Raw genomic sequence first — 19,286 nt, 5'->3', positions numbered from 1 at the left:
GTAATAAACGTTCCTCACGATATTTCATTGTCTCACTAGAACGTGAAATAGAGTTTCAAACAGCCTTTTTTTCGGAGTCGATTCCTTTTTTCTGTGCCCGTTTCTTGGGATATATATTGTTTAAGGCTTGCGGCACCTTTCGTAGGCCTTCCAATAGTTTCTTAAAAAATACTATTTAATATATTATAATCTTAAAGCTTAACTTAATTACAGACAATAAAATGTAAAAAAAAAACGACTTCTAGAGATTATTTAGATTAATAACTTATAGAGATTTAAATTAATACACCTCTTATGCAAATCTTATACCTTTAATATTAATAAAATATTATTATTTGTATGTGCTACCTATTGATAGGTTTGAAGTAGGTGCCAAGCCAAATGTAATAGCAGGAACCTAGGATAGCTTCGTCTAGAACCAAACAACCCAAGCAGGCTGGCACCGACTGAAACAGTGCGGAAGGAAACTTTCTTCCACGTTCGACTAAGCTGTTGAATGAGCTTCCTTGTGCAGTGATTCCAGGACCATTTTGAAAGGGCCGGCAACGCTCTTGTGATTCCAATGCTGTTACAAGATAATGTGGGCGGCGGTGATCACTTAACACCAGGTGACCCGTACGCTCGTTTGTCCTCTATTCCATAATAAAAATGACTCTCTTGTATTCGCTGACTAAAACATTACTTCGTTTTCAATTTAAATTATTTTAAATCCATTTGTTACTTTGAATTGAGAACGTTGTATTGAATGGCGAGAGGGTAATTAAAACTATTTTTGAGAATTTTTGCAATTTGATCCTACTTAATTTACACAATACAAAAATTTTGTTCCCGTTTCAGTTAGCTGTGATCTATTTGCATGATCGCCGTAATATTAACTTTCATGATGGAGAATAAATATAAAATATTAATTTTAAAACAGTTTCTTTAATAACAATAAGGGTCGAAACGAGCAGGACGTTCACCTGATGGTAATTGATTCGCCCTGCCCATTACAATGCCATACCGCTCAGGATTCTTGAGAAACCCAAAAATTTTGGCGGCACTGTCATTGAGACATACGATGTTTAGTCTCATTTGCCCAATAATTTTACTAGCCACGGCATCCTTCACACTGAAACGCAATAGTGCTTACACATTACCACATGAGAAACTAATGGTACAGAGGGAAAGCTTCTTAAGAGCCGGCAAAATTGTTACCTATTTTGGTAGGGATGTCACAAAAAGTTAAGAGAAATGAAACAAAACATTTATTTATTACCTTTTTTATTGGGTTTGATCACCGATATTACATAACCCTAGATACAACATTTCATACAAATGCTACAGTTAAGCATTAACATTATAAATATAGATCTATTACTATAAATTATATCTTAGCAACAAATTTACGTATTTGAAAAATATATATTTTTAAATATTAAATTCATTTAAAGACAGACCGACCAGAAAGCAAGAAATTAGAACTAAAAATACTTTTTTAACTTATGCTCAGACAAATATTTAATTTTCGTGTTCATATTACTAGCCGTTGAGTAGTTCTCTCGTGACGAGACAGACCTAGTTGCAGCTGCAGTTGATGGTGAAAATCATGTTTGGCTTAAACTTAATTAAGAAAATTAGTAGAAGTCTCGTTCCAGCTTTTGTCAAAAAAAGAGTCAAAAGTCAACAGCTTCTGAAGATACCTCGTGTAGAGGCATGTGTGCGATCGTTAACCTGTTATTGGCCAGTGAACACTTACACATACCCCTGTAGTCATTGTAGTAATGGATCATTGTAGTAATGCAACCATTTCGCGTAGTTGTATTTAGCTTACTCTCTGTACCATTTAATTTACTCATGTGACATTACTGCTTCACGGCAAAAAAAAGTACCCATAATCTAGCCGTCATCCGTTGCAAAGAAGCCTCCGACAGTGTTTTCTTACAAAAATTTAGTTGAAAAACAGTTCTTACATCAATGTTTTAACATTTCATAATACGGCAAAACAATTAACTCGTTATTCGCAATAAATATTTTTACGACCATCAAAGAGTTTAATTTGAGTGTATTATATTTCCTTAAAACCATCATACATGAAGCTTTTGAAATATTAATTACATTTCCGTAAATATTAACACACAAAAGCAAAAGAGTTGTTTTTTTTTATTTCTTCGTTCATTATTAGGACAGACAAGGGGTTCAAGCCCATACAGCCATGTCTTCTGCCGTCCTTTTTGTCTTTTTACTTGTAAGGTCTAAGATAACATGTCAAAAATTTTGTTCAATTGTTGACAGATCTTTGCTTACTAGACTTGTGAGCTTAAGGCTCATTCGATTCGTACTGACGTAGAAAAATGTATCGAATCTATGATCACATAATAAATTGCAATTGTTATTAACAAATTAATATGAAAAAAGATAGCAATTAGCTTTTGGTTATTTACTCAAAAACTATTAATATTAAAAGAATTTTGAAAAAAGATCATTAAAGAGGAGGAATTTTCTATTAAGAAAAGTTCCGACATTTTCTATTAGAACTGCAAATTCTTATGTGCTAACATACTTTCGATGTATTTTTCTAGACGTCATTCCAAATTGGACGAGGCATCGTTCATAGTTATAGGAGCTTTATCAAGAACTCGCACGTTTTTGAAGTTGTTGACTGGCTTATACAATTTACCTGGCGTTTTGACGTAACGTAAAGTTTTGCTGAAACTGTGAAAGTCAAAAACTACCTACCCATTCGGAAACGAATGTCTCAGACTTGAGTAGAACGGGAAGAATCTCAGCTCAGCTTTTTAAATAAAATTTAAAACATTTTTTGGGATCTTGCTGTAAAAGCACAATCGTCCCACAGAAGACTTACTAACTTTACTTAGCCAAGTAGTAGGCATATAAAGTTTATGTTTGTTCTTGGTGTTAACATTATGATTATGACAGTTTCGAGAAAATTCACTTATGTGCCTTACAACATAATCAAGAAGTTCATCTGTTGACAGATCTTTATTTGCTAGGCTTGTTAACCAGTTCAAATACGTGTTAATCCCTACTAATATTAGAAATGTGAATGTAAGTTTGTTTACGCGCTTACGCCGGAGCTACTGAACCGATTTTAATAAAATTTGGTACAGGGATAGACTTGAGCTTGGCAAAGGACAAATATTATCCTGGAAAAAGCTATTCTCCGCTGGAATTTGTGAAAAACTGAAATTCACCTCGATGAGCTATAATACCAATAGTAGGTTTAGTTTGCCATAGCAATCTTCATCGAAATAAGATTTATATAATATGTTGGGAACGGGAGCCAAAACGGGAACCGGAACTGCAATAGGACATGAGATAATCTTCAATTCCAAACTTACTTATTATTTTTAAAAACCCTTTATCTACGCGGACGAAGTCGCGTGAATCAGCTACTTATTGATAAGGCTCCTAAAAATATGAGCGATGACCCATTCGATTCGTACTGACGTAGAAAAATGTATCGAAAGTATGTACCTATTAGCAACCAAATAAAGTACAGGCAACAATTAAAATGTTTACTTCTATAAATTTTGCTCTCATTGATTCTTCAGGTCCTAGGTTATAAATACCACGAATAGCCCTCCTCTGTAGAACTTTATAAACCGAATCTAATATTTTCCGGCTGCATTTTGCCTATTTTTTTTCTCACATACAGTAAAATGTTAGAGCAACGGATAGCGATACGGACTACGATTAGATCTAACTCTATGTTGTGTTCCGTGCTGAAGTGCCTATCCTCACAAGTATGATTTAAAAGGTCTTAATGAAGAATATGCAAAAGTAATATTGAGTTTATATTATAAAAATAATAACAGTATAATAAAATGAAATAGTTTTGATAAAAAAAGGGCCACCTCAGGAGGTGTCGTGCAACCAGCTGCAACTGGTTATGGTTGCCTGTTAAGAGGGGACACTAGCAGCGTTATTCCATACAAACGTATTCCCCTTTTTTCTCCCTGTATAATGCTTCTAGAGAGGAGATTTTTTGTCACAAAATCAAGATATGCTAAAGCTATGTTGGTACGTTTTGTTTTTTATCAATCAACTAACGACAAAAGAAAATATGACTCTTCAAACATCGTTTAAAATGCCATTTTAATACCGCCCTGTTCAGACGAATACGTAACAATTTTTGAAAGGTTTTTAAGAAAAAAGGAAAACGTACCGACACAGACGCGTTCTTCCTGAAAATATTGTATCAAAAAAGTTTTTGGTAGGTTCAATATTCTAGAGGAAAAGAGGGGAATAGGAAACCTCTATTTAGTCAAAATTTTGTAGGTAAAATCGGTCTGAGCTGCATTTGTCCCTATCGCACTCTTCGGGGGAAGGCTGGAGGTGAGGGGCGTTGGTTGGCTAGTCCGGAGTATAACTTATGAGTTATGCACATAATACATAGTGTATCGCACAGATACTATGGGTTTGCTTGTCGATTTAGTAAAATTTATTTCTGGATAATTTGAATGTGAGATGTGTTGAATGTAGTGTGTGACTGATGATTGATTATATTAATTTATATAGAATAAATCAATGCAAGTTACCTACGGATAGACAAGCATGTATAAATTATACACGCAATCTCAAGTATAAGGGCGCGTATCCACTGACACGGAGTTGGGCGAAATTGAACTTGAAATTGATCAATCACAGCTGCTTCCATCAGCGACATGGAGTAGAGATTTTGAGTAGGTTGTTCAACTCATGTACCGATAATAAGTACTGTAAACATACTAAAATAAAATACATATGTAAAAAGGGGTGCTTATTATTACACACAAAAAAAAATTGTTATTTTTCAAATAATTAAGTAATTTACCATATCGTTATTTCTACTCTTCCCCCTACAGGTTTGAATTACGACTGTCAATCAATTCGGGTAGTAGCATTCGCAGAAATTTTTTCTAGATTTGCTTCCACTTTTCGGATAGATCCGTCATCTTTTTCAATTGTTTTATAAAGTTATTCCCTTAGGGCTCTATAAAATACGAGTAATTTAATAGAATTTTGACTGTGTAAACATGATACCTGAAATGATAAAACATTAGGCCTTTGTCCAGCAGTGGACGTCTTCTGGCTGATGATGGTGATATTGAAACATGATGAAGAATAATTGTGAATTCTTTTCAATTTATACATGTTTTTGTGGAGTGTACAAAAATCAGTAATTTCATTTTGTATTCCATCTTTCGTATATCTTCAATATTATATTGGATTTTAGTTCCACAGTGTAATCATCATTTATAAGCCAATCAGGAGTAATATTGATAAACAACATTTATGGTTATCTCCCTTTCAATATCCTGCTTTTGACATCGTCCAGTCCAGTTTTCTACGAACATACAGTAGTACCGTACATAGTACAGTAGTACAGATTTGGGAGTATAATAATGACTTTAATAATTCCGCAATAATTGAGGTCTTTTTTCGTAGTTAACAAAACTTTTCCAAAATTTTACGCAATAATACGCTTGCGCCTCTCTTAAGTCTACAATTCATCATTACTCTGATCAATTGTAGTGTGTTGAAGCTCTTCAGCTTTTTATCTATAAATTTAGCTAAATTTTAAGTGTGGCGGGTATAATATTCTTTCGTTTTACCAATGCCAACACTTAATGAAAACAAATTTAATTCGGTAAAAGTATTAAAGTTTTATATTTTGCACTTGAAGTTAAACCTTCACGAGTATGATCGAACCAAACATTAATGTAATTTACAAAAAGGATTGTGTGTTCCCTACAAAAGCGAGGCCGATTGCCACATCTGCTCACTACTCGAAGTATATAAGGTGCGGGGCGCGCTCTGTCGACATACCAGCATCTACCACCTTCCTCTGAGCACCAATCACCACCACCAACAACCAACATGAAAGCCTTCGTAAGTATATTTACTATTCATATCAGGAGGTCAGGAGTCGTAGCGACACTACGGGAAGTTTGTTCATAAAGAAGTCAACACCACGTCATTTTTTTATGAAAATACGGGACGAGACGAGCTGGATGTTCTGCTGGTAATTGATACGCCGTGCCCATTACAATGCAGTGCCACACAGGATTCTTGAAATGCCCAAAAATTCTGAGCGGCACTACAATTGCGCTCGTCACCTTGAGACATAAGATGTTAAGCCTCATTTGCCCAGTTATTTCACTTATGTCAAATGTGACTATTTAAAGAATGATATAATCTCAATGTTGCAGATCGTAGTGTCTGCTCTCGTGGCGTGTGCTCTCGCTGGAGAAGAAGTGCGTGAGAAGCGCGGCTACTTGCACGGTGGCTACTCCGGTTACAGCGGTCTGGGTGGCTACTCTGGCAGCAGCGGCTTGGGTGGCTACTCTGGCAACAGCGGTCTTGGAGGCTACTCATCGGGTTACAGCGCTCCCGCGGCACACGTCGTCTCTGTGAACAAGGTGGTGAATACCCAGCGCGTGGTGAACGTGCCTCAGGTGGTGAGCGTGCCCAGGGTTGTATCCGTGCCTCAGGTGGTGACTGTTAACAAGGTGGTGGCCGCGCCCAGCTACTCCGCTGGTGGATACAGCTCTGGCCTGGGCGGTTCTGGATACAGATCCGGATATGGCTCCGGCTATAGTTCTGGCTATGGGTCTGGATATTCCAGCCGCTGGTGAGTTCTAGTCACGGACTCATTGTGAATCTATTTCATAGATTTTGTGGTTAAATTTTATATTTATTACCTGAATTTATTATTTATAATAAATATCTATTTAAGTAAAATATTTTGTTTTTTCTTTCTCTCTCTGTCTGTTTCTACCTACACAATATATTTCACACAGGCACACGTCCTAACACTTTGGGGATATGGATTTCAAGGCTATCGCGTAGGAATTAACTACTCTTGCTCAACCGGAGTTTTACTATACCTAAATATCATCGTCAATAGAAGTTCCTTCAGGTGCCGTTAAATGCGGGGTATTCAAATCAGGGTATTCAAGTAAGGTAGGTAACCTCACGCATAGTTTAGCTTGCAATTGTCGGATTGGAAATCTGTGCGGATGCGTACCTGCTCAATTTTATGCATAGCTTTGCCCGGCTTCTGTTGTACCAATGAGTAGCTGCGATTTAGGGATTCCCTGAAACTCGTCAGCTTATCTTTGTTTTCTAAAAAAACGTCTTCAATTCTTATACTCTTAAGAAGAAAAAATAAAGTAACCTGCTTACATTCGGATGGATAGTCTTAGTTGACGCTGCATTCCCATACTAATTATTAGTGTAGGATTTTAAATGGCTGGAGTGCCGCTTATTTGGTAGGCCCACCACAAGATGGAACGATGATCTGGTCAGGATCACTGGAATAAGATTGATGAGGGCAGCTCAGAACCGATCGTCATGTAGATCTTTGGGGGATGCCTATATCTGAAACGATGAGTGCCGCTTGGCTGTCTAACATTGTTTCTTTTTTGGTAGTATCAGTAAATTGAGTCAATTGCATATAGCGTTGCCAGAAATATAGAAACCTGCTTGCTTAGGGCTTCCTATGTTTAACTTGAGGTTTGAACTCTGAACTGTATTTTTCTAAATCTATTGAGGTTTCTGAGAAACCTTACTTGGTACTAGTAATTAGTTTAAATTACTGGTTAAAATAAATTTTGGCGGAATTCTGACCGGCATAAACTAGACCTGCAAAAACGCGTCTAAGGTATTCAAATTCCGTTTTGATACCCCTTTTTTCTAATCTGATTAAAGCCATTCTTGTTTACTGCAGCTAGTCGAAGGCGTGGGAGATCTAACAACACCTTTCTTGCTCCAGTACGGCTGGATTCCACATCTGAAAAATATTAAATCGTTTAAAACACTTAAATGAAAGTTATCAGTCTAAATTTTTCAAAGTTTTTATAAAAAACATGTCTAAAACAGTTTGTATTACGACAGTGACCTGTAAAAGTGTATAATTATAAATGTACCAAGATATGTATGAACTGAGACACGTAAAGAACGGCGAACTAATTATTACATCATATTATGTTCTCATATAAGTGTTTATATGTTTTTAATGAGAAAATAAACATCTTTAAACCTAAACTATATTAAAAAAAGCATATTGTTTGGTACTTACTATACCAATAGGAAAATTTTATCAATTTCAATATTTACGTTTTGTTGGCCGTGTGTGAAGAAGCGTTGTCATGATGTAGGAAACCGCAGATTTTTGGTCGTCTTTTGCGAACTTTTTTTTAACACCCTGGGTAAACAAATGGTAGAATACCACTAGGCACACTCTTTTGAACTTCAAGTGGAATTGTGCAGATGGGACCCGTAGCTGAGAAAATAATGCAATCATTTTTTTACCATCGTTTCGCGCCTGCCTCAATTTTGGTGGCCTGTTCTCATTTTCAAACACACATTCACAAGATTGCTGTTTTGTTTCGGGTTCAAAACAATAAATTCTTTGACATAAACAGCATTAGAATGTCCGTGATCGTACTTTAATAGCATCTGTGAGCACCATTCCACGAGAGCCCGCTTCTTCACAGCTATCAATTCATGAAGGATCCAGCCTTTGTCCAGCAGTGGACGTCTTCTGGCTGATGATGATGATAACGAAACTTGATAAAGAATAGTTGTGAATTCTGTTTAATTTTAACATTATATTGTATTAATATTATATTGGATTTTAGATCCACAGTGGAATCATCATTTATAAGCCAATCAGGAGTAATATTGATAAACAACATTTATGATTATCCCCGAATATCCCGCTTTTGACATCGTCCAGTCCAGTCTACGAACATACAGTAGTACTGTACATAGTACAGTAGTACAGATTTGGGAGTATAACAATGACTTTAATAATTCCGCAATAATTGAGGTCTTTTTTCGTAGCTAACAAAACTTTTCCAAAATTTTACGCAATAATACGCTTGCGTCTCTCTTAAGCCTACAATTCATCATATCAATTGTAGTGTGTTGAAGCTCTTCAGCTTTTTATCTATAAATTTAACTTATACAGAGGAGACATATCACTTATCAGGCTCTAATTCTAGCCGACCTAGTTACATTCTTATCATCACCAGTATCAGTAACTTTTTACTTTGCAATCCAACAAAGCAGCACCGGGCGCTGAGCTACATACACTTTTGTATGAACGTTTTGCCCAAGAACCATCTGCAACTATTCAGCTGTGAATATCCATTTCCTGAACAGAAACCTACCCTAGATTCCTTCCACAAACGTTTTATTTATACTTTGTTACAAATTTAGGTTTTAATTTTACATTCGTGATTGAATCTTGTATAATCATCTGTCCCTATGTATGCATAGATCTTTAAAACTACGTAACGGATATTGATGCGGTTTTTAATAGATAGAAGATATAGTGTTGGTAGGCCCCCCACATGATCCGGAACAGGTTGGATGAGGGCATCTCTGGACCGATCGTCATGGCGATCTTTGGGGGAGGTAATTTGTCAACATTTGTTTGTAACAGTAGTGGACGTCTTCCGTGTACTGTAATATCATTGTTTTGAAAAGAGCAACCTTAGAGTTTCTTGCTCTCTGAACGAGCTGTATGAAAAAATGACATATTTCAAGTGTAATGCAATTTACATACGAATTAAAATATTTTTGATTTGATTTGAACTATTAAATCTATCTGTAGATTTTGAATCTATTGCAAATAATAAAAACTAATAAACTAATTATAATAAAAAACACTAAGTGTGGCGGGTATAATATTCTTTCGTCTTACCAATGCCAACACTTAATGAAAACAAATATAATTCGGTAAAAGTATTAAAGTTTTATATTTTGCACTTGAAGTTAAACCTTCACGAGTATGATCGAACCAAACATTAATGTAATTTACAAAAAGGATTGTGTGTTCCCTACAGAAGCGAGGCCGATTGCCACATCTGCTCACTACTCGAAGTATATAAGGTGCGGGGCGCGCTCTGTCGACATACCAGCATCTACCACCTTCCTCTGAGCACCAATCACCACCACCAACAACCAACATGAAAGCCTTCGTAAGTACATTTACTATTCATCTCAGAAGGTCAGGAGTCGTAGCGACACTACGGGAAGTTTGTTCATAAAGAGGTCAACACCATGTCATTTTTTTTATGAAAATACGGGACGAGACGAGCAGGATGTTCAGCTGATGGTAATTGATACGCCGTGCCCATTACAATGCAGTGCCGCTCAAGATTCTTGAAAAGCCCAAGAACTCTGAGCAGCACTACAATTGCGCTCGTCACCTTGAGACATAAGATGTTAAGCCTCATTTGCCCAGTAATTTCACTTATGTCAAATGTGACTGTTTAAATAATGATATATTCTCAATGTTGCAGATCGTAGTGTGTGCTCTCGTGGCGTGTGCCCACGCTGGAGAAGAAGTGCGTGAGAAGCGCGGCTACTTGCACGGTGGCTACTCCGGCTACAGCGGCCTGGGTGGCTACTCTGGCAGCAGCGGCCTGGGTGGCTACTCTGGCCACAGCGGTCTTGGAGGCTACTCATCGGGTTACAGCGCTCCCGCGGCGCACGTCGTTTCCGTAAACAAGGTGGTGAACACCCAGCGTGTGGTGAGCGTGCCTCAGGTTGTGAGCGTGCCCAAGGTTGTGTCCGTGCCTCAGGTGGTGACCGTTAACCAGGTAGTGGCCGCGCCCAGCTACTCCTCTGGCGGATACAGTTCTGGCCTGGGCGGTTCTGGATACAGCTCTGGCCTTGGCGGTTCTGGATACAGATCCGGATATGGCTCCGGCTATAGTTCTGGCTATGGGTCTGGATATTCCAGCCGCTGGTGAGTTCTAGTCACGGACTCATTGTGAATCTACTTCATAGATTTTGTGGTTAAATGTTATATTTATTATCTGAATTTATTATTTATAATAAATATCTATTTTAGTAAAATATTTTGATTTTTCTTTCCGTCTGCCCTTTCCTATTGTGCCCCCTACATATGCTCAGACATTGTCCTTACACTTTCTACGCCCTTGGGGATAAAACCATAAAAGTCTTTAATTAGCTATACGTATGTGCGTAACTACGAATAACTCAATATTGGGCCAACCGATTTCGATAATTCTTTTTTAAAGGTAGTTTGGTGATAGTTTGGTTAGGTTCTGCTTATGAGATTCATGACAAAGGAACGGAAATCTTCAAATCAACGATACTAGGCCCAATCTTTTTTATGCTACACTGATATTTGAGTCACCTACCGCAACGTCGTTACGAGTATCGTCAAGTAATTGTCGTACCAAAATATGATGATCAATGGAACTCCTTAATGACTTACAGTAAGGGTGCGCTCTGTGGCAGAACTGTCTGTAGTAAAATTGCAATGCGCTTACGTTCATTGTTGCATTTCATAATTTAGTAGATCTACACAAATTTAAAAGAATAAATAAAGTGTAGTTTAGATTCACTAAAAATCTAAAAAAAAATTTACAATAAAATCACCCGACTTCAAAAACACTATTCCACAACATTAGATATAGTATGCACTAATAAGTATTAAAATAATTGTGTATTTTTATACAATATCATTGATAAATCTTATTCTAGTATCGATAATTTTTGAGTCTGTGTCAGCCAAGGTAGGTTTGTAACTACATACATAGCAATAGGTGAGATATACTTGAGTCACACACATGACGTGAGGAGGTGAGAGGTGAGAGCGGGGCCGCCGCGGGAGGACACTGGTTCAAAAATAACAATAATCGTTACTAGATTTAGATTGTATAAAAATACGTAATTATTTTTATACATTTTAGTGCATATTGTATCTATTGTTTTGGAATAGTATTTTGAACACGCTCGTTTTTTTGTTAAATTATTTTTGAAGACCTAGTGAACAATGATTAGCAATATTGTATTTTGTTTAAAGTCAACAGCTTACAAGAACGTGAACACTTACATACTAGTGCTATTTACACGTTATCACGGAAGTATCGTTACCTAGTGATAATTGATACTTATTTACATCTCAAATATGTACAATCTGATGATCGGAAAATAAGGACAAACTGACGAACGTAGCGTTATAGCAACCCTCATTTTCGTCAGGGTTTAAAAAAATACCTAACTGCTACTCCACTGATGTCACTGTCCACATCGGGTTCTACATTCAAAATACGCAGCTGAAACTGAAATAGTGTTTACATTGCTTCCTATTGACCAATAATATTTAAAAAACTGGAGTAAACGCAGTAATGTAGAGACATAGCAGTTGAAGATTATTATGTTGTCATTTGTGGCATGTGTGTATTTATACATATATACGTCATTGGTAGTATCAGTAAATGCTTAATTGGAAGGACTGAGTCAATTGCATAAAGCGTAGCCAGAAATATAGAAGCCTGCTTGTCTAGAGCTTCCTATGTTTAAATTGAGGTATGAACGCTTCAGCACTGGTATTGACTTCAGTCCTGAACCCGTCCGTAAACCTGTTCATGGTGTATTTTTCAAAATCTATTGTGGTTTCTTAAAATCTTCCTTAGCACTAGTAATTAGCTTAAATTACTGGTTAAAACAACATTTTGACGGGATTCTGACCAGCATAAACTAGATCTGCAAAAACGCGTCTAAAGTATACAAATCCTGTTTTGATACCCTTTTTCTTTAATCTGATTAAAGCCATTCTTGTTTACTGCAGCTAGTCGAAGTCGTGGGAGATCTAACAACACCGTTTATGCTCCAGTACGGCTGGATTCCTTAGCACCTGTAATTCTAAATCCAGTATCTGCATTTGATAGGTTACCAAAAAAAGTAATATCTTTGATCTTATATTTTTAATAGTCTACCTTCATCTCTAAAAAAGATTAAATCGTTTAAAACACTTAAATGAAAGTTATGAGACTACATTTTTTCAAAGTTTTTATAAAAAACATGTCTAAAACAGTTTGTATTACGACAGTGACCTGTAAAAGTGTATACTTATAAATTTTGTGACGATTAATGTACCTAGCTAGATATGTATGAACTGAAACACGTTAAGAACGGCGAACTAATTATAACATCATATTATGTTTTCATATACGTGACGATATGTTTTTAGTGAGAAAATAAATATCTTTAATCCTAAATATCATATGAACATTAAATCATACTGTTTAGTACTATACCAATAGGAAAATTTAATAAATTTTAATATTTAAGTCACTCCTAAATATCCTCATCCTAGATCCTGCCAGAGTGGATATGGGCCACAGGTTTGCTCGAAGCAAAATTAATGTTAAAGTCATATCATTCAATGTTTCCTGACAGTATTTTTACTCGCCCTCACCTTTCAAGGCTAATAAAGATATTACATCCTTCAGACTATCGAATCAAAATTATCTGTAGCTCATAGACAAGATCATCTTAAAATTGGTCATTGCTCGAACACATAAATTGGACTGTACGGGTATTATTCGCTGATGAGTTTAGGACTTGTTAAATCTTGATATAAAAGAGTGGCAATGAGTTTATTGCTACTTCTTCTCATTAGCTCAACCCTTTACGAAGTAGCGGTAGATTCAATAAGAAAAATTTTTTTTTTGACCTTCATAAGTGTCATTTTCGTGACCTAAGTGAATAAACTGATTTTGATTTGATTTGATTTGATTTAGTATGATGCAGATGGTCAAAGTCTAGTAAATAGTAGACGTAGTGATCGCTAATCTTTGAAATTCATTTAGGTGAGGGTTTCTTTTGGATTTAATTCGTGTATTTTTTCGGCGGCCGTCTATTGGCTTATTTATTCATTGTTCTATTCCAAAAATGCTAACGTGATTCTATTTATACCTAGTCCAGCCATAAGTTCTGTTACAAATGAAATTGATTTTTTATAATGAAGTAATGTAATATTATTAAAATTTATACCTACATATTTATTAACGTCTCAGAAAAAAATAAAAAATAATCTATTCGAAATGGCCACCTTTAACTTTTATACGGGCCTTTAATCTGTTTGGCCACGAATCTATGGATTTACGCACTGTTCGCAAGGGAAATTTCGCCACTGCTTGCTCCAAAGATTTTTTAAGAGACTCAATGTCGCTGTGTCGTTTAGAGTAGGTAATGTCCTCTAAAACTGACCATAATTTGAAGTCTGAAGGGTTGAGGTCTGGGCTAGATGAGGGCCAGTCTTCAACTCTTATGAAGTCTGGAACGTTGGCTTCAAGCCAGGCCTGGGTAGTTCGTGCCTTGTGACCAGGTGCAGAGTCCTGCTGGAAAGTCCACGGTATATTTTTAAACAGCTTATTGTTGAGAGGTATCATAACATGATCCAAGACTGTATCTTGATACACTTTGGTTGAAGTTTTTACTCCTTTTTCACAAAAATGTGGTTATGTTACTCCTTGATAAGACACGCCCCACCAAACCATCACTGACGCAGGATGATAACCACGTTGTACCTTTCCGACTACTTGAGCAGCTTCTTTAGAACTGTGAGCGTACACTTTATCAATTTGCTTATTGTAGTGTTCTTCAATCGTGAAAATTTTTTTCATCGGTGAAGAGGATATTTCTGTGCATTTCACCTGCGTATCGCGACAGAAGGCGTTTTGATCGATACTCTTTAATTGTAAAGATTGATTTTTTTGTGGGCAAGTCCTGTATATCGGCGATAAGTAATGAGCTTCAGGTCTTGTTTTAGCAATGGGGTTTCGACGAATTCTGGCTTTAACAGCATTAGCAGCCTTTGTAGTTCTAACAACACGCGGATCTTTTCTGGTCTTTGACAGACGAAGTGTTTCTGTATCTGTTGATAGTACGATATTCGAACATACGGCTTATACCAAGCTTTTGAAATGTCTGGAATATGATCGACGGCTCCATACCCACATTGTGCAAAGCGATCACTGCAATCCTATTTTCTTTAACACCCCATTCCATATTGTAATTTGATAATGAACACGAAAAAATATGTGAAATGGCGCAAAATTGAAATAAGTTCTTAGAATAATATACGTGTTCAAATAATCATAGAAAAGAAAAACTTAATAAAGTAAAAAGTTATAAATTAATCTACAGGTTGAGTTTTTATGTAAACAATGTCTTCAATGTAATGACTATTAAGTAATACATATAAAATATAGATAATGTTTATCATAACACTATTAGTAATTTTTCTGTATCTTCATAGGATATATTTTGAAGTGCTCCATGAAGAGCCTTCTTATAATTTATATAATTTAAGGGATAGATGTCCGGCACGGCGGTATGTGAAACAGTCGAGGCACGTGCACCTCGCCGATCGACGCACCGACGGAGCATGGTTCTAGGGAACACATATCATAGTATATTGGTCAGCTCAGCACAGTCAAACTTATTGTTTCATATTGACTGATGGTAGTTGTAACACCCTGTCCATTACAATGCAGTGCCGCTCAGGATTCGAGAAAAACCCAAATATTCTGAGGGACACTACAACTTTGCTCGTCACCTAGAGACATAAGATGTTAAGTCTCATTTGCCCAGTAATTTCACTAGCTACGGCGCCCTTCACACCGAAACACAGTAATGCTCCCACATTACTGCTACACGGCAGAAATAGGCGATGGTGTTATCCCCATATTCTAGCCGGTATCCTGTGCAAAGGACCCACTTCTATATATATACAGGATATTTTTCTAGTAGTCGTTCGTAGGATTGGAGACAACCTTTATGAGTTAGCTTTTATTAGTTTTTTTTTTTATAATATTTATTTAAAATATAATGTAGTTATTGCTTACAATATATATATATATACACACACTTAAACTTTAGGAAGCTTATCTGTGTGTGAAGCCGCTTAAAATTAAATTACATAATATTTAAAAAGAAAAGAACAATTATTTTCTTTACAGTTATTACAACAAAGATCTTACAAGTTGCAACTTTAACCAAGTTTTAGTTTTAATTCAAGGAAATGTTGCAGCTTCATAATCCGATGTTATATAAATTTTAAGTTTACTTAAATTAAATTCAGTAATTTTATGGGGCCAGATCATTTTGTGAGTAGATTTTATAATATTAGACCTAATTATTGTTCTCGAATCAATCAAATTCTTTATTTGCGTATGTACATGTTCATACGCAAATAAAGAATACCATGGTATACGATGGTACAATCTAACAGTTTCACATGCTTCGCCAGGTTTAACTAGGCATGCAAATTAATTTTTTACAATAAATGATGTAAGTCACTTAACACATAACAAGATTAGATGGTGAAATAAGTCTGCATGTACGTAGCAATAACTATTAATTAACATAATAATAAAAAAAGGAATGCTGAAATGGTTTGGACACGTGGAGCGAATGAGTGAAGAAAAAATGACGCATCAAATATATAAGGCAAGTGTGTGTGGGCAAGTCGGTCGCGGGAGACCTCGTAGAACATTCATCGATCAAATTGGGGACGTTTTGAGAAATGGAGAGGTCCGAAGCACCCGCAACCGGCGAGCATGTATGAAAAGAGTAATGAATGTAGAGGAAGCGCGTGAGGTTTGTAAGGATAGAAGCAAATGGCATTCTATTGTCTCTGCCTACCCCGATGGGAACAAAGCGTGAGTGTGTATGTATGTATGTATGTATGTAATAATAAAAAAAATACAGACTCACATAATAATAAAATAATAACAGACTAACATAATAATAATAAATATTGTCTAATTAATTATTAATAAAAAGTTTCACATTTAATGTTATCACATTACTCGCATTCAGAAATTCATTAGTCGTATAAAATAATCGCTTACTAAACCAGTGCTAAAGTTTTTTCTTAAAAAGTATCTTATTTAATAATCTTAAATTAATGGGCGGTTTATTGTATATCCTGACACTCATAGCAAGACAGCTTTTGTCATACTGCAAGGTAAGTGGGATTTCGTCGAAAATTAGTCTATTAATTTATGTATACATAATGCCTGAACCGTGGCTGGGACTTTATTATAAAATTGTAAACATACTACATACTAGAATTAGTTATAAGAATTCCCTTATTTCTAGTGTTATAATAATTAAAATCACTATTAAGAGTTAGCGATAGTTATTCGGGTCAGAAGTGAGTCCCGAATTAAATATTGGTGTAATTTTACTATACTTCAGAAGGTCAGGAAACACGCCATGTTCAATACAGCTATTAAAAACTAGTGCTAAATCCATATCTATTATATATATATATATATATATATATATATCCATATATTATATACTATATATATACATATATATATATATATATATATCCATATCTATTATATTATAGTTATGTCATATATCATAGGACCATTCCTATGACGTCAATAACAGAACTTATTATTTTTACAGATATGCCCCATATATCAGCAGTTTTTTTTAATTTCTAAGGATCTGAAAGTTTTAATTATTTCTGCTTAATGAATGAATAGTCATAATATTTGTTTCTTTAAATTTTTCTTTGAGAGAGACTGTCTATAACCAAGCTGATATATAGCACGAACAGCTCTCTTTTGCAGAGCAAACACTAGTTAAACGTGACTTCGTTGGATTGTATATAAGCTTATAATTCTACTCGGCTTAGTCGAGTTAGTAGTAAGTTTTTTGTTGAGCGATATATATTCTTTTACAACAATATCCCAGAAAATGTAAAAGTATTACCTTATTCAAAAGAATTGTTAAAAAAACGTTTGTGTGATAAAGGTTAGTATAACATAAATGACTTTCTTAATGATACCACAGATTGTGAATAGAGCGACCGCCCTCAGTCTATTAAATAATATGTCAAATTGTACAATATTACTTTGTGAACATTTCTTTTTGATGAAAAAAAACCCACTGAGTTTGTTACGCCCATTCTTCTCAGGCATTCATTTTGGAATGGTAGGTAGTTTTTTTTTGACTTTCAATAAGTGATATCACATCCTATTTTGAAAAAAAAACATTTGAATTTGAATATATACTTTAGAATTTATGATAGAATAAATTATACACTTCACATGATTTAAACATAATTTACAAAAATTAAAGCTCTTCAAGTTACTTCTCAATTTCTTTATTTTTTTCGGTCTAATATTACTGTCCTAAAAGTAACTTATTTCACGTTTACTTTGTTTACGTTTTTTACTAATTGAGCTAACTTACAAAAAATTTGTAATTATGTGTTTAGTAGAAGCCCATAATTATATTTGAAAACATTGCAGTAGTGATTCTTGTAGATGCCGCAAACATATTTATAGGATTTAAATAAATTAAATACCTATTATTAGAGGACTATGTACATTCATATGTATACGTGTTAAAATATGCAATTGTTTTTTATTTGACTTTTTGGTTATGAATAATTCATTATCTACTCAAAAAGTTCAAAATTAGCACTATTCTGTACACACACTTATGAAATGCTTTAATTCAACTAAGGCCAGTTCTATTGTCTGCTAGACAGAGAAACTCATAACTTCATTTCAATTCTTATATTTTATTTACAATCAAGAGGAATAATGGTACTTCTTGAATCTGTTCTGTTCGGTTCCGGTGAACAAACTAGCCAACTATTTACTTACAGCCAGTTGCAGAAATAATTAATGTTTCGTTATATTACATGCTATCGATGACTGTCAAAAGGAAAAGGAACGTGACGGTGTTATATTTAATGAAACATTAACTTTAAGGATGCTTTGTGCAACTATCGGATAGTCAGCCTAACGTACATAATCCAGAAAGTCGTTGCGTAGTGTTAAGTGTGTGCTACGCATAATGTCTCGTATTAATTAATAAAACCTACCCTGTACCTTCTATCTATCCACAGTCTTAAAAATGGCAATGGAGCTGAGCCTAATGAGTACATAACATCAATCGTAGAGAAAGAGGTGAGGAATTCGATAAGTACCTTAACACGTTTAAGTCAAAGTGTAACAAGTAATAAAATATAAAAAAAAATCTAATAAATACTTATTTATCTTCTGTCACTTTCAATCTCATATTGTACTGAAATGTGCTTTGGACTTATTTTATTTGATTATTTGGTGCTATATGCTTATTTTATCATTATTTTCTTATCTTTAACATAAAATGTAATTTTGTTATTTCAATTATATTTCTGGGACTAGCTTGTAAACGCTTTGGGTAAAGCTGTAAGTTTACAAGTTTATATAATAAATAAATTGTTATGAAAGTCTTTATTTTGAAAGCCTCTAGAAGTTTCGATGACGTCATGTTATAGTTTTAGTTGATGATATAAATTAACTCCATATCCGTCGCAAGATTTCAATCAAATTTAAATAAAACCTTGTTTTAAACGAATATGGCTTTTAAGTTTAGCATTTAAAGTTCGAATTATGTTATCTAGCAAGGATGAATCGAAGCAGTATTATAAATAATAAGAAGGATTGTAG

General features: G+C 35.1%; 1 long non-coding RNA gene across 2 annotated transcripts in view; it reads left to right on the top strand.

The window, feature by feature from the left end:
* The window catches only part of LOC126964607 (uncharacterized), a 40,208-nt gene extending 29,349 nt beyond the window's left edge, over positions 1 to 10,859 (top strand). Inside the window, exons 1-3 of one of the 2 annotated variants that reach the window (XR_007729398.1) lie at positions 5,816 to 5,874; positions 6,195 to 6,404; positions 10,509 to 10,859. This is a non-coding gene — a long non-coding RNA (uncharacterized LOC126964607). Of the gene's footprint in view, positions 1 to 5,815; positions 5,875 to 6,194; positions 6,405 to 10,508 lie in introns of those variants that run through there. The other variant, XR_007729399.1, reaches the window with a different exon arrangement.
* The last annotated feature ends 8,427 nt before the right edge of the window (positions 10,860 to 19,286 follow it).

This window comes from Leptidea sinapis, chromosome 5, assembly GCF_905404315.1.
Source record: "Leptidea sinapis chromosome 5, ilLepSina1.1, whole genome shotgun sequence".
Lineage (NCBI taxonomy): Eukaryota > Metazoa > Arthropoda > Insecta > Lepidoptera > Pieridae > Leptidea > Leptidea sinapis.
This window is presented reverse-complemented; position numbering and strand designations above follow the sequence as displayed.